At 40.7% G+C, this 13,959-nt stretch overlaps 1 long non-coding RNA gene across 1 annotated transcript in view; it reads left to right on the top strand.

Annotated features, from left to right (window-relative positions):
* Window positions 1-13,752, top strand: part of LOC121038930 (uncharacterized) — a 29,677-nt gene extending 15,925 nt beyond the window's left edge. The window contains exons 2-3 of the long non-coding RNA XR_005794575.1: window positions 11,406-11,479; window positions 12,753-13,752. This is a non-coding gene — a long non-coding RNA (uncharacterized LOC121038930). The remainder of the gene's footprint in view (window positions 1-11,405; window positions 11,480-12,752) is intronic.
* Window positions 13,753-13,959: the final 207 nt, after the last annotated feature.

Here is a 13,959-nt window from a genome sequence, read left to right as displayed (position 1 = left end):
TGTCCTGGAGAAAAGTCCCACAGGGAAGGGAATAGGGTGGGTCATGGTTGGTGGGGAGGGAGGATGGTCAGGAAGACCTTCACTGAGAAGGTGGAGTCTGAGCAAAGACCTGAAGGAGGTGAGGGAATCGTCCACATAGAGGTCTGGGGCCATCACATGGCCATCCAAAGGAACAGTGAGTAGCATGCCTGGTGTGCTTGAGAGACAGCAAGGGGGTTAATGAGGCTGCACTGGAGTGAATGGGGTCTAGTAAAAGGTGAGCTAAGAGGGAACTGGGCCAGATGTTAGGGGGCTAAAAGACACTGGCTTTTACTTTGGGCGAGATGGTAAGCCATTGAAAGATGCTGGGCAGAAAAGTAACGTGATCTGCAGGTTCTGACAAGATCACCCAGGCCACTGTCTTGAGAACAGATTGCAGGGAGCAAGGGTACAAGCAGAGACACCAGTGAAAAACCATTGAAATAGTCCAGAGGAAGGACACGGTGACTTGAACCAGGCAAGGAGCCACGGGGGCGAGGAGTGGTTGAAGTTGGCGAAAGGAGAACGAACAGGATTTACCGACAAATTGAATGTGGGCCATAAACGAAGGGAAAAGCAGATGGAAAGACTAAAATTCTCGGCCTGGACAATCGGAAGGGTCAACTGACCTGTGCTGAAAGGAGGTTGAGTAGAGATGAATGGGATTTGTTTGAGAAGTCAAGGACCATTTTTCTGTTTCTGAGGGCATGAAGTGAGGAACGAGTAAAGGTGGAGAAAGAATATAGCCAATGAGAATGAAAATGGCATTTTAGGGGACACCTGGGCGGCTCAGTTGGTTAAGCGTCTGACAGTCAGCTCTTACGGTACATGAGTTCGAGCCCCACATCAGGCTCTCTCTGTCCCCACAGAGCCCACTTCGGATCCTCTGTCCCCCTCTCTTTCTTCCCCTCCCCCACTCATTCCCTCTCTCTCTCTCTCTCTTACTCTCTCAAAATAAATCCATACATTTAAAAAGAAAGAAAGAAAATGGCCCTCTAGGTATAGGTGAGGCTATAGGTACATTAGCTGAGGTGGAAAGAGCTGAGGACTTGGGAAGAGCAGTCAGAAGCTGGACGTGCCATCGCAAGATGAAGACTGTGCCTCTCTGTTGTACGATTCCATCTCTGGGGCCCAGGAAGGGGCAGCAGGTTAAACATGGGTGGTAGGCGATACCATTTTGGTGGCAGTCGTCGGATGTGTGGGTGAAGAGCAGGCAAGGCACTCAACAAAGACAATCCCAGTAAAAAGAGAACACTAAACCTGGGGGCTAAGGATGGAAAGAATTGACTTCCTGTCCTGAGAAAAAGGGCTGGCTTTACAGCACATCGTCCACATAGCATGAAGACCCATGTAGTTTTTAGGTTGTTTTCCTTTGTTGCTCACTTTCGCATCCCATCTATTTTTTAGAGTTCGGCGGGTTCTGCTTCTGACGTTGTTTCTTGGATCTGTCCTCTTCTATGGGTTTCCACTGCTAATACTCTGTCCTACCTTACCAAACTCTCTTCTCATTACTACTGCAACAGGCTCGTAAATGTCTCTCCACGTGTTCTCTTGTCTCCCCCTAATCGATTTCCCACATGGGTCCAAGAGGGAACTTATTAAACTGTCAAAAAAATCGTGATAGTCCTTCTTAAAATTCTCCAATGGCTCGTCGTTGCACTTAGAATAAATCGTAATAAAACGGGCACATCTGTGACACGTACTGGGTGCCAGGCGCTTAAGTAAGCGCATTACATAGATTAATTTGCTTAATATTCGACCCTGTGAGGCAGCCACTGTTCTTATAACTTATATTTCCCAAATGAGGAAACTGAGGCATTGAGAGGTAAGTTGCTAAAGAGGCCTGCCTTAACCTGGCTTTCCCAGAAGCGGAGCCTGCAGGAGAAGCATACACATCGCTACATGATTAGTAAGTAGCATCTCAGGAGAGCATGAGCGAGTCGGGTAAGGAGGGACAGCCAACACAAAGTGACGCATTCTCTCAGTGACGGCCACTGCGTGGAATCAAATACAACTGATTGCTTGAATTTGCCTGATCGTCTTTGAGAAGCTGCCTGAATAAATGTATCTCAGGACCCTCCATCTGGCTGGAATGAGGGAAGAGCTTTCTCGATGGCACCTCTATCTGTTTGGTCAGAGGTCTGCCCTACGGGCCATTAGCTCCCTTGTGATGGTGCCCGCAAGCTCCCTTAACGCCGATGGGAATGTGCCTGACCACATGACGGCAGGTGCACGGTGCGAGCATGGGGCAGGACGCTATAGGATTGGCCCACGTGAAGTCTACCAGAACCTCGCAGAGCTGTCTCATTGGTGGCGGGAGCAGAACAAGTAGCTGGAGGGTACTGGAATATGCCACCCCAAAATATGCCTCTTTGGCACATGGATTATGTTGAGCAAAGCAATTTGAGAAGCAGCAGATGCCGGAAAAGCTTTTTTACTTCCTCTAATTGCCTAAACATAGTATATAAATTCCCCCCCTTTATGAAGGAAATTTCCATTTATAAAGGAAATTTCCATTTGTAAAAATATCACTTGCCAGGAACAGAGATACTGTTCAGGGACAACTCTTCTCTGCATTAACAAGACAACCCTTATTTATGAGACATTTGTGCCCCTCACCTTCCCATAACTTGTCCTCCCTGCCCAGCAGTTAAGCGTCTGACTTCGGCTCAGGTCATGATCTTAACAGCTTGTGAGTTCGAGCCCCGCGGCGGGCTCTGTGCTGTCGGCTCAGAGCCCGGGACCCGCTTCGGATTCTGTGTCTCCCTCTCTCTCTTCCCCTCCCCAGCTCAAGCTCCGTCTCTCTCTCTCCTTCAAAAAGAAATAATCATTAAAAAAATTGGAAAACTAGCAAAAGGTACAAATCCTTACCAAAGTCAGCCTCCTTAGTTTCTCTGGAAAGTCCAATTGAATGAGGGTGGTAAAAGTCTCTTTGTCTTTTCCTTTCCAGATTTATTTTTTTTTCAACGTTTATTTATTTTTTGGGACAGAGAGAGACAGAGCATGAACGGGGGAGGGGCAGAGAGAGAGGGAGACACAGAATCGGAAACAGGCTCCAGGCTCCGAGCCATCAGCCCAGAGCCCGACGCGGGGCTCGAACTCACGGACCGCGAGATCATGACCTGGCTGAAGTCGGACGCTTAACCTACTGCGCCACCCAGGCGCCCCTCCTTTCCAGATTTAAATCAGCAGGAGAAAGATAGTTGTAAGAATTCATTCTTTGGATTATGAGTCTTGTCTGTTTGGTTTTAGGTAATCGTTGCCTTATTGATCCTTAGCCGCCTCTAACTTTTATATCTTTCATCTTAAGAGAAAACTTACAAGAGAGTCTCCTTCCATTTTATTTTGTGTCTTGAGAGCCTGGGGTACTCTCCTTGGTCTCTGGCGCCTTGGGGGGTAGGGGGGCTGTTCATCTGGCAGCGAGGAAACCTTGTATATGAAGTGCACAAGGAACATTGCCTGTCCAACCATACCAGCTCTCGGGGATGTTTTGTCTTCACGTGGGGTCACAGTCTGCATGAAGGCTTCGGCGTCTTTTCATTTCCTCGTTTGTCCAGGAAAAAAGTCCCATTCCAGGGTAGCCTATTCAGTGAGACTGATTAGCAGGCCTGGGATTAAAGGCATCTCCACTTTGCAGAAGACCAGAGTTTCCTTACCACTTGTGATAACAAAGGTCTTTGATTCTTAAGCTATCTTTAGGGACAACTTTAGATCCTGGGGTGGAGCGGGGCGGGAGGATGCTCTATCTTTCCCACTCTCTCTGGAGATGACTTTCGTGTCCGTGGTTAAAGATATAAAGGGATAATTGGTTTAGAATGACATTGTAATAGGTGTATTTGGCAATTTGGGCTTCATATATAGCATAATTTTTTTTTTTTTAATCTTTAGAGAAAGTGTGAGAAGGGGAGGGGGGAAGAATGAGAGAGAGAAAGAGAGAGGGAGGGAGAATCTTAAGCAGACACCACCCTCAGTGCAGAGCCTGATGCTGGGCTCAATCCCGAGATCCTGGGATCGTGACCTAAGCCGAATTGAGGCAGACGCTCAACTGACTGAGCCACCCAGGCACCCCTGAAAGACTTTTTTTGATATTTATCTTTCTAATTGAGATATCCTTGACATATAACATTATATTAGTTCTAGGTATACAACATAATGATTTGGTATTTGTCTATATTGTGAAGTAATTACTACAATAAGTTTAGCCAACGTCCATTGCCACATATTAAAAATTGTTCTTAGGGGCGCCTGGGTGGCTCAGTCTGTTGAGCATCCGACTTCAGCTCAGGTCATGATCTCACGGTCCGTGAGTTCGAGCCCTGCGTTGGGCTCTATGCTGACAGCTCAGAGCCTGGAGCCTGCTTCCGATTCTGTGTCTCCCTCTCTCTCTGCCCCTCCCCCGTTCATGCTGTGTCTCTCTCTGTCTCAAAAATAAATAAACGTAAAAAAAAATTAAAAAAAAATTTGTTCTTAGGATGAGAACTTTCAAGATTAACCTACTTACAAGTTTCAAATATATAATATAGTATTGTAAACCTTAGTCGCCATGCTTTAAACTACATCTCCAGGACTTATTTATCTTATAACTGCAAATTTGTATCTTTTGCCCACTTTCATTCATTTTGCCTACCCCAACCTCCCCTGACCTCTGGTGACCACCCATCTGTTCTCTGTATCTGTGAGGTCTTTTTTTTTTTTTTAATTCTCATTTACGTAAGATCGTAAAGTATTTGTCTTTCTTAGTCCAACTTATTTCACTTAGCATAATGCCCTGAAGTCCTATACATGATGCTGCAAATAGAATTTCCTCCTTTTTAAAAAAAATTTAATGTTTATTTATTTTTGAGAGAGGGAGAGAGTAAGTGGGCGAGGGGCAGAGAGAGGGATACAGAGGATGTGAAGAGGGCTCTGTGATGTCAGCACAGAGCCTGATGCAAGGCTCAAACTCATGAACCATGAGATCATGACCTGAACCGAAGTCAGACACTCAACAGACGAGCCACCCAGGCGCCCTGAATTTCCTCCTTTTTAATGGCTGAATAACATTCCATCGTGTGTGTGTGTGTGTGTGTGTGTGTGTGTGTGTGTATCACATTTTTTGTCCATTCATCCATCGTTGGACACTTAGGCTGTTTCCAGGTCATGGCTATTGTAAATAAAACTACAGTGAACGTAGGGGTGAGAATATCTCTACAAGTCTCTACAATCTCTACAAGTTAGTGATTTTGTTTTCTTCAGATAGATGCCCAGAAACGATATTGCTAGATCATGTTGCAGCTGTATTTTTAATTTTTTGAGGAATCTTCATATTGTTTTCACATTGCAAAGTGGTTTCACCAATTTGCATTCCCACCAACAGTGCACAAGCGTTCCCTTTTCTCCACTTCCTCACCAACACTTGTTATCTTTGTGATGATAGCCATTCTAACAGGTGTGGGTTGATAGCTCTTCGAGGTTTTGATTTTCGATTATGTGATGATTAGTGATATTGAGCGATTTCAGGCAGCTGTTGTATACAACATAATGATTTGGCCATTTGTATATGTTTTTTGGAAAATGTGTATTAGGTCCTCTACCCATTTTTTAATTAGATTGGCTGGTTTTTTGCTATCGAGCGGTTTGAATTCTCCTATATTTTGGATATTAATCCCTTAACAGATATATCATTTGCAAACATTTTCTCCCATTCAGTAGGTTGTCTTTTGCATTTTGTTCGTGGTTACCTTTGCTGTGTAGAAGTTTAGCTTGATAGAATCCCATTTGTTTATTTTTGTTTCCTGTGGCTTTGCTTTTGGTACCAAATCCAAATAATCCCTGCCAATGGTGATGTCAAGGAATTTACCCCTGTTTTCTTCTATGAGTTTTATAGTTTCATGGCTTACATCCAAGTTTTTAATCCATTTTGAGCTAATTTTTATGGATGGAATAAGGTAGGATCCAGTTTCACTCTTTTCCACGTAGCTGTGCAATTTTCCGAGAAGCGTTTATTGAAGAAACTGTTCTTGCCCCATTGTGCATTCTTGGCTTCTTTGTCATTAATGAATTGACCGTATATACATGAGTTCAGTTCTGGGCTCTTTATTCTGTTCCATTGATCTATGTGTCTGTTTTTATACCGATACCATACTGTTTTGACTGCTGTAGATTCGTCATATAGTTTGAAATCAGAAATTAATTCTCCAGCTTTGTTCTTTTCTCAAGATTACATTTGTTGTCCAGGAGGTTTTGTGGTTCCTTATTTTGGACTGTTTGTTCTATTTCCATAAAAAAATGCCATTGGAATTTTGATAGAGATTGAATTGAATCTGTATATTGAATTGAATCTGAGTGGCATGGAACAATATTAATTCTTCCAATGCATGAGCACAGAATATCTTTCCAGTTATTTGTGTTTTCCATTTCTTTCAGCAATGTCTTAATACTTTTTAGTTAACGAGTTTTTCGTCTCGTTGATTAAATTTATTCCTAGGGTTTTATTCCTTTTGATGCGATTGTAACTCGGGTTGCTTTTCAAATTTTTCTCTCTGATACTTCATTATTACTGTAAAGAAACCCAAGTGACTTTTGCATGTTGATTTTGTATCCCACAATGTTACTGGATTTGTTTATTAGCTCTAATAGTGTTTTCCCCTCAGTCTTTAGGGTTTTCTATGTATAATACCATGTCATCCACACATAGAGACATTTTTACTCGTTTTCCAATCTCGTATGCCTTTTATTTCTTTTTCCTGCCTACTTGCTCTTGTTAGAGATTCCAGTACTATGTTGAATAAAAGTTGCTAGAGTGGGCATTTTTGTCTTGTTCCTGATCCTAGAGGAAAATTTTTCAGGTTTTCATCATTTAGTGTGGCGTTAGCTGTGGGTTTGTCACACACGGACTTTAGCATTTTTTTTAAAGAGAGCTCTTTTCCTGAAACAACTATCTAATTGGAACCTACGGGAAGAACAGACTCAAAGGAAAAAAGGAGTGCCTTAGCTGGCCTATGAAAACAAACAAACGAGATTAGGAGATGGAGAACAGACTGAAAACAAAAGTTAAGAATTGCTAAATAGTGTCTGCCCCTCCCCCCTCTTAAAAATAAATAAACATTAAAAATTAAAAAAAGAGAATTGCAAAATATTTTGTGAGACCAGTGTAAATACTGACAGCCAAGAAACAGCTTGAATGAAGTCCCCAAGCTCCAGACCTTCCCATTCAGTGCCCTACGTGAATGTATTTTGGACTTCGATGACGAATAATTCATTGGACTGTCCTATATTTAAACTAAAAATTTTAAACATAAATAGTAAATGCCCCAGATTTGAGCAAATATGCCTTTAAACTCTTTCTGAGAGAAAACTTACATCCTTTTCTCTGTCCCTTGGAAATGGAAACCTTACTATCTTCCTAAAATGTAAACATCCAATAAGATAGATAACATTTGGCTAAAGCAACCACCTACAACCGCTTAGGGCTGAAAAACATAATAAAATTTTAAATAGAGACTTTTTGGAAACAAACTGTCCTTGATCTTTTTAAAGGGCCCTTTGCCCACAATTTAGTATACAAGCTTTATGAGATTATTTATTAAGGGCAAATGAAAATCTTAAAAGTCTTCCCCACAAATATTGGTAAAAAGTTTTAGCCATGACTGAGCAGGTAACTGTTAACTTGATCCATCTACCAAAAACATAATTTGGATCCAACTATTTTCTATAAACGAGTGAGTTTTGTATTACTGTATCTGACTCATGGGTACAATTTTCAAATGAATGCTATAAGATCCCTATTTGTACCTGTCTGAATGTTTATGTATGTCCCCATGTGCATATTTTGTATGTGGAGTGGTTTCCTACCTCAGGATGATATTGCCAAAATTCAGAAAAGAGCTCTGCTTTAAGTGATTCAGAAAGAAATAAGCACTTATATAAATTAAGTATTCCTAAAACTGCCAGAAAAATAAGAACGAACCCAAATGCGGTTTTTGTTTTTTTTTTTTGCAAGTCCATATGAGCTTGGATAATCTTTGATAAAATAGGCTATTTAGGGGCGCCTGGGTGGCGCAGTCGGTTAAGCGCCCGACTTCAGCCAGGTCACGATCTCGCGGTCCGTGAGTTCGAGCCCCGCGTCGGGCTCTGGGCTGATGGCCCGGAGCCTGGAGCCTGTTTCCGATTCTGTGTCTCCCTCTCTCTCTGCCCCTCCCCCGTTCATGCTCTGTCTCTCTCTGTCCCAAAAATAAATAAACGTTGAAAAAAAAAATTAAAAAAAAAAATAGGCTATTTAATATTGTTACTTAAATAAAAGTCATTATGTCCTACGAGCTGTCAGCATTAAATGTAATGCACACATACAATTTTCTTCCACCTGGGTTTCCTTGTCAAATAAGCTTAAGTTATCTTTACCAGTTAAGATTATAAAATTATAAATTCATGCTAAGGCATATGCTTAACTCTTAGTTTCTTTACTTCTGTGAGTTTTTAATATTTGCCTAACATGCATATGTTATGAAATTCCTTAACAAGAAAATAACTTTAGATGATGGCTGATTTATTTAACGTCTCATGAAATTTTCATGAATAGTCCAAGCATAATTGTTAAGAATACATGAGTTAAATTGAAGTGGAATAAAATTTATAAATGAGGCTTTCTGCTTAAAAATACTTTTCCAAATCTTGTCAGTAATTTAAAACTTTAATGTAATACTAAGCTAAATTAAACGATGTATATTCATTGAAAAGGTAGGTCATTTTGAAATAAGATAAAATACTGCAACATTAATTGCTCAACACCAGGTTATCTACCTTTGGCCTCTTATTACAGACAGAACAGATATTTGGGTCTGTTAGTAAACGCATTCTTTTACCTCTTAGAAAAATTGTGCTGTGAGGAAACACAGGTCTCTAAAAAGTATACAATTGGTGTATTCATAAATTTGCTAATTTGCTACCGAATGCTAGCATATGTAATGTGCAATTCACAATTGCTTCCTTGCTTTCACTAGAAATTAAGGTTACCAAGGATTAAAAATTCTAGTCAATATATGTAAATAAACTACTAGGAATAATAAGGATGAAGGAAAAAGTTCTGTGTGCAAATTCTTCAAGAAAAACAAAATTTTTTTTTTAATGTTTATTTATTTTTGAGAGAGAGAGACAGAGCACAAGCGGGGAGCAGAGAGAGAGGGAGACACAGAATCCAAAACAGGCTCCAGGCTCTGAGCTGTCAGCGCAGAGCCCGATGCAGGGCTCAAACTCACAAACCGTGAGATCATGACCTGAGCCGAAGTCGGACGCTCAGCTGACTGAGCCACCCAGGCGCCTCAGAATAAGGCATTTTTTTGTTACACAAGATATGAGAGATGAAAGATGACTTTTTGTAAGAAAAAGGAGAGTGATTTTGTCCTACAGTAGTTTAAGGTTAAAGTTTGTTTCAGATGAGACAGAGGAAAATAAAGGACAAAAATGTAGATAGATATAGGAAGTTATAATAAGAAAGAGAAAAATTTTGTCTCATGTGGTCAAGCTATCTAAAATTAAATGTTATTTATCATAAGATTTTAAGTGAATTTTAATATCAATAATGTGCTGATACAAGACTGGAGTTCACATTACTGGTCTGTTGTTTAAAAGATATGCTAAAAGGTTTTTCTCACCTATTAAGTAGTTTGCCTAACAAACAGATTCTGTGTCTTAACACAATAATTTCCTGTGCTTTGTGTTGTCTTTATCTTGTCTTTGATTTCTTAGGACAACTGAGACTTTTTTTTTTTAATTTTTTTAATGTTTTATTTATTTTTGAGACAGAGAGAGACAGAGCATGAGCAGGGGAGGGGCAGAGAGAGAGAGGGAGACACAGAATCCGAAGCAGGCTCCAGGCTCCAGGCTCTGAGCGGTCAGCACAGAGCCCGATGCGGGGCTCGAACTCACAAACTGCGAGATCATGACCTGAGCCGAAGTCGAATGCTCAACCGACTGAGCCACCCAGGCGCCCCCAACTGAGACTTCTTAATGTTGAAAGTGCTAAGGTTTTTTTTAGTCATGTGACATTCTACATTTGCTTTGAAATCTTTTATTGTCACTTTGGTTACATACATAACTAAGTATCGTTTCATAGTGACCTGTGATTGTATTTAGTCAGATGTACAAATCTTTTGGCATTTCAGACAAATCTCCCCAAATCAAATTTCCCACAATTCTAAATGGGGTGGGGTTTTTTGTTTTGTTTTTTGGTTTTTGGTTTTTTTTTTTAACCTGAAGACAACTTTGAGACTCTGTAGAGGTCACTTGGAAAATTTCAAAGGATTTGTTCTCTTACTTTGTGAAAGAGAGATATTAAGCCAATTAGGTTTAGTTGGTATGTTAAACTGCATGGGAAGCATTGTCAAATAAGAAGTGACTCTTTTTTATTTCTTTTCTTTTTTAATGTTTATTTATTTTTTAGAGAGAGAGAGAGAGAGAGAGAGAGAGAGCAGGGAGGGGCAGAGAGAGAGGGAGATACAATCTAAAGCAGGTTCCAGCTCTAAACTGTCATCACAGAGCCCAATATGGGGCTCAAACTCAAGAACCATGAGATCATGACCTGAGCCCCAGATGCCTAACCGACTGAGCCACCCAGGTGCATCCTCTCCCCCCTTTTTCTTATTTATTTGTTTACTTATTTATTTATTCTTTTAAAATTGTATTTATTTATTTATTTATTTATTTATTTATTTATTTATTTTGAGAGGGACAGAGACAGTGTGAGACAGGGAGGGACAGAGAGAGTGGGTGAGAGAGAGAATCCCAAGTAGGCTCTGCACTGTTGACACAGAGCCCAATGTGAGGCTCGAACTCATGAAATTATGAGACCATGACCTGAGCCGAAACTGAGAGTCAGACACTTAGCCGACTGAGCCACCCAGGTGCCCCCATCCCTCTCTCTTTTTAAAGGCTGAGCAAGAATTTGCTTTCTGCCTGATGGTCTTTACTTTTTTTTTTTTTTTTTTAAGATTATTTATTTTAAGAGAGACAGAGTAAGTAGGGGAGGTGCAGAGAGGGAGAAAGAGAAAATCCCAAGCAGGCTCCGCACGGCCAGCGCAGTGGGGCTCTGACTCATGAAACTGCAAGGTCATGACCTGAGCCAAAACCGAGAGTCAGACTCTCAATAGACTGAGCCACCCAGGAGCCCCTAAGAAGTGAGTCTTACCCTCCTTTAGTTATGTTTGTGTGGACAGATGTTTTAATGCACATTATTCAGAAATCATGTAAGGTTTCTAGAAATTTTTCAGTACCCATGTTATCAGTCATAATTCCAGTAATTACAAAATGTTGTATGCCACAGAAATAACAAACTTTACTTGTCAATTATCCCATAATGAACTTTCATCAGATTTTATTTTGTCATCCACATACAATTAATGTTTTACTTTTAGTCTTTCGGAAAGCATTTGCAGTCAACTAAAGGTGAACGTGCGTATCTTCAAGTAGATTCATGGGGAAAACTCTGGTAAGTAATCTGAAATACAGGTTTCTGATAACTTTCATAGCATGCCACCAGACTGGGTAGAGATTCACGAAACTCCAATGGACAAAGTGATGAATTCATAAAATTGTTAATCCCAAATCAAGCAAAACAAGAATTAATTCATGGAACTGAATACACTGAAGATGATTATAATTTTTATGGCCCTTTTGTTTGAAATATCGCTGGTTCTTTAATGTTTCACTTTCCAGATTTAAAGAATCTTTTTTCTCTTCTCTCTTATCAATAACTTACAGCAACGTGTTAAAGTATACCTTTGTGAAACCTTTGTGAAACCCCTCCTTTTTGACCTCTCTGATCCTTCCAGAATTTGGAAACTCTTATCGAGTACTCTTATTTTCATGGTAACACAATTATTTGCGTAAGTTTAATAAGAATCTGTTTTCCTTGTAAACATAACACAATTTGAAACTTTGGTTATGTTACCAAGGGTTTGACTGGAATGTCACATTTGAGAACGGTGTGCATACAATCAGATAAGACCAGACATTTTTTTTTTAATTTACGTTTTACTTATTTAAGTTATCACTACACCCAACATGGGGCTTGAATTCATGACTCTGAGATCAAGAGTCACATGCTCCTCCGACTGAGCCAGCCCGGTGCCCCTATGACCAGACAGTTTAAAGGAACTAATTTTGACTTGTAGGGAGCCAATGCTTACAAAGTCCTCGTGGGATGTCTACCTGATACCCGGCTTACAGGGTTCCTGGCCTTCTAGGTGAGTAAGGAAGATCACTTTGAGGCAGGCCCAGGAACATTACAATATATTGGAAACCTCAAGAAAGAAGGAATTCACTCAAACCTAAAGGCACTACAGGTAAAGACTGATGGCAAGTCCTTGGCGTGGCTTCCTACCCTCAGGAGGCTTTTAAAAGTCTCATCTGAGTTATTTAAAGTGCCAGCAGCGCAGACTTAAAAGAGCCTAAAAGATCAATTACTATTTTTGCTGTGCTTATGCAAATAATCAGGCCAAGTTTAATGAGACTAGATTTATTTTGCAAGTTAGTCTTTACTTTGATTGTCTTTGATAGAAATTAGAGTGACTGTAGAGAGAAAAGTTCTATGTTTCGATGAAAAACTATAGCACATCCTTGTGGGTTGTTGAATTCTGGCTATGTTTGCTCCCTTTGAACTTTCTCACCTCTTTGTAAATTGGCTCCTGCCACTTCGTACATTTTGTCAACAATTAACATTTCCCATTTTTCTCTCACCCTTCTGCCTTGGCACCACTGAGAATGAAAACCTGACCTCACAGATCCTTATTAAGACCATCCAAAGGGCTCTGTAAGCAAATGACGGATGCTTCCGTGCTCTGCCCTGAAAACTAACCACGTCTGTGACACCGGTGCACCAGCCATCACTAAAGACATTCAAACCGCAAACCAGGAAAGCTGGAAGCTGGATTATCACAGCCATCTTCACCCCGCCGTCTAAAGAGGTTTTGATCCCAGCCTCCAGGAGTCTTTTTGACTGACTTCCATCTGATCCCCAAAATTGGATTTAGAATTTGCTTCATTCATTCATTTTTGGTTTTCTTTTGGTTTCCACAGGAATGCTGCTTCCTGAAAAGTAAGTTTCAATGGGCAGAATGAAAGGTATCAGAATATGCCACCCCCAAAGGTGCCTCTTTGTCATAGGGATTAGTTTGAGCTAAATGCAATTGAGGACCAGCATATGTAGGAAAAGCTCTTCAGCTCCCCTTACTACCTAAAATGGAGTACAATTTTCCCCTTTTGTAAAGGAAAATTTACATTTAAAAAAGGAAATTGCCATTGGTAAAGATGTCTCTCACCAGGGAGAGACAGATCTACACCCAGAGACAACTCACCTGAGAGACTCTTATCTGCAGAGCAAGGCAACCCTTATTTACTATATATTTTCTGCCTTCCCCTTTCCAAAACATGCCTCTCCCGCCTAGAAGCTCAAACCTCTTTTCTTTTGTTTAGCCTAAGATCATATATAAAGCCTCATTCATCTAGCTGCCTCCTTGAGTTTTCATTTTGTTGAAGCAAAATGTATATGCATGTATATGCATATAGCCTTCTCTCTCTCTCTCTCTCTCTTGTTCATCTGTTTCTTATCAGTTTCATTGGAGGGCTTGGTTGGTGAACCTAGGAAGGTAGAGGGGAAAAAAGGCTTTCCTTCCCTTCACTGTCAAAGACCCTGGAAATGAGTGAGGCTAGGGGTTCTGAAGTAGTGCACAGATGGGGGGCTGATACATACAAATAGTAAGTAATGAAGTGGGACTCCAGACCTGTCAGCCTGGCCTCAAGGTCCACACTTCATTGAACTTGAAGTAATTTCATGAATTTCTTCGATAGCTTTTATGTTTAATCAGTCTCTCCAGTAGAATGTAAGCCTCTTGAGGAAATGGCATTTGTCGATCTTATTCTCCATTATATCCTCAACATGGAACCCAGTCCCTGACTCAAGAAGGCGCT

Source organism: Herpailurus yagouaroundi, unplaced genomic scaffold, assembly GCF_014898765.1.
Source record: "Herpailurus yagouaroundi ecotype Mexico unplaced genomic scaffold, PumYag 166, whole genome shotgun sequence".
NCBI lineage: Eukaryota > Metazoa > Chordata > Mammalia > Carnivora > Felidae > Herpailurus > Herpailurus yagouaroundi.
This window is presented reverse-complemented; position numbering and strand designations above follow the sequence as displayed.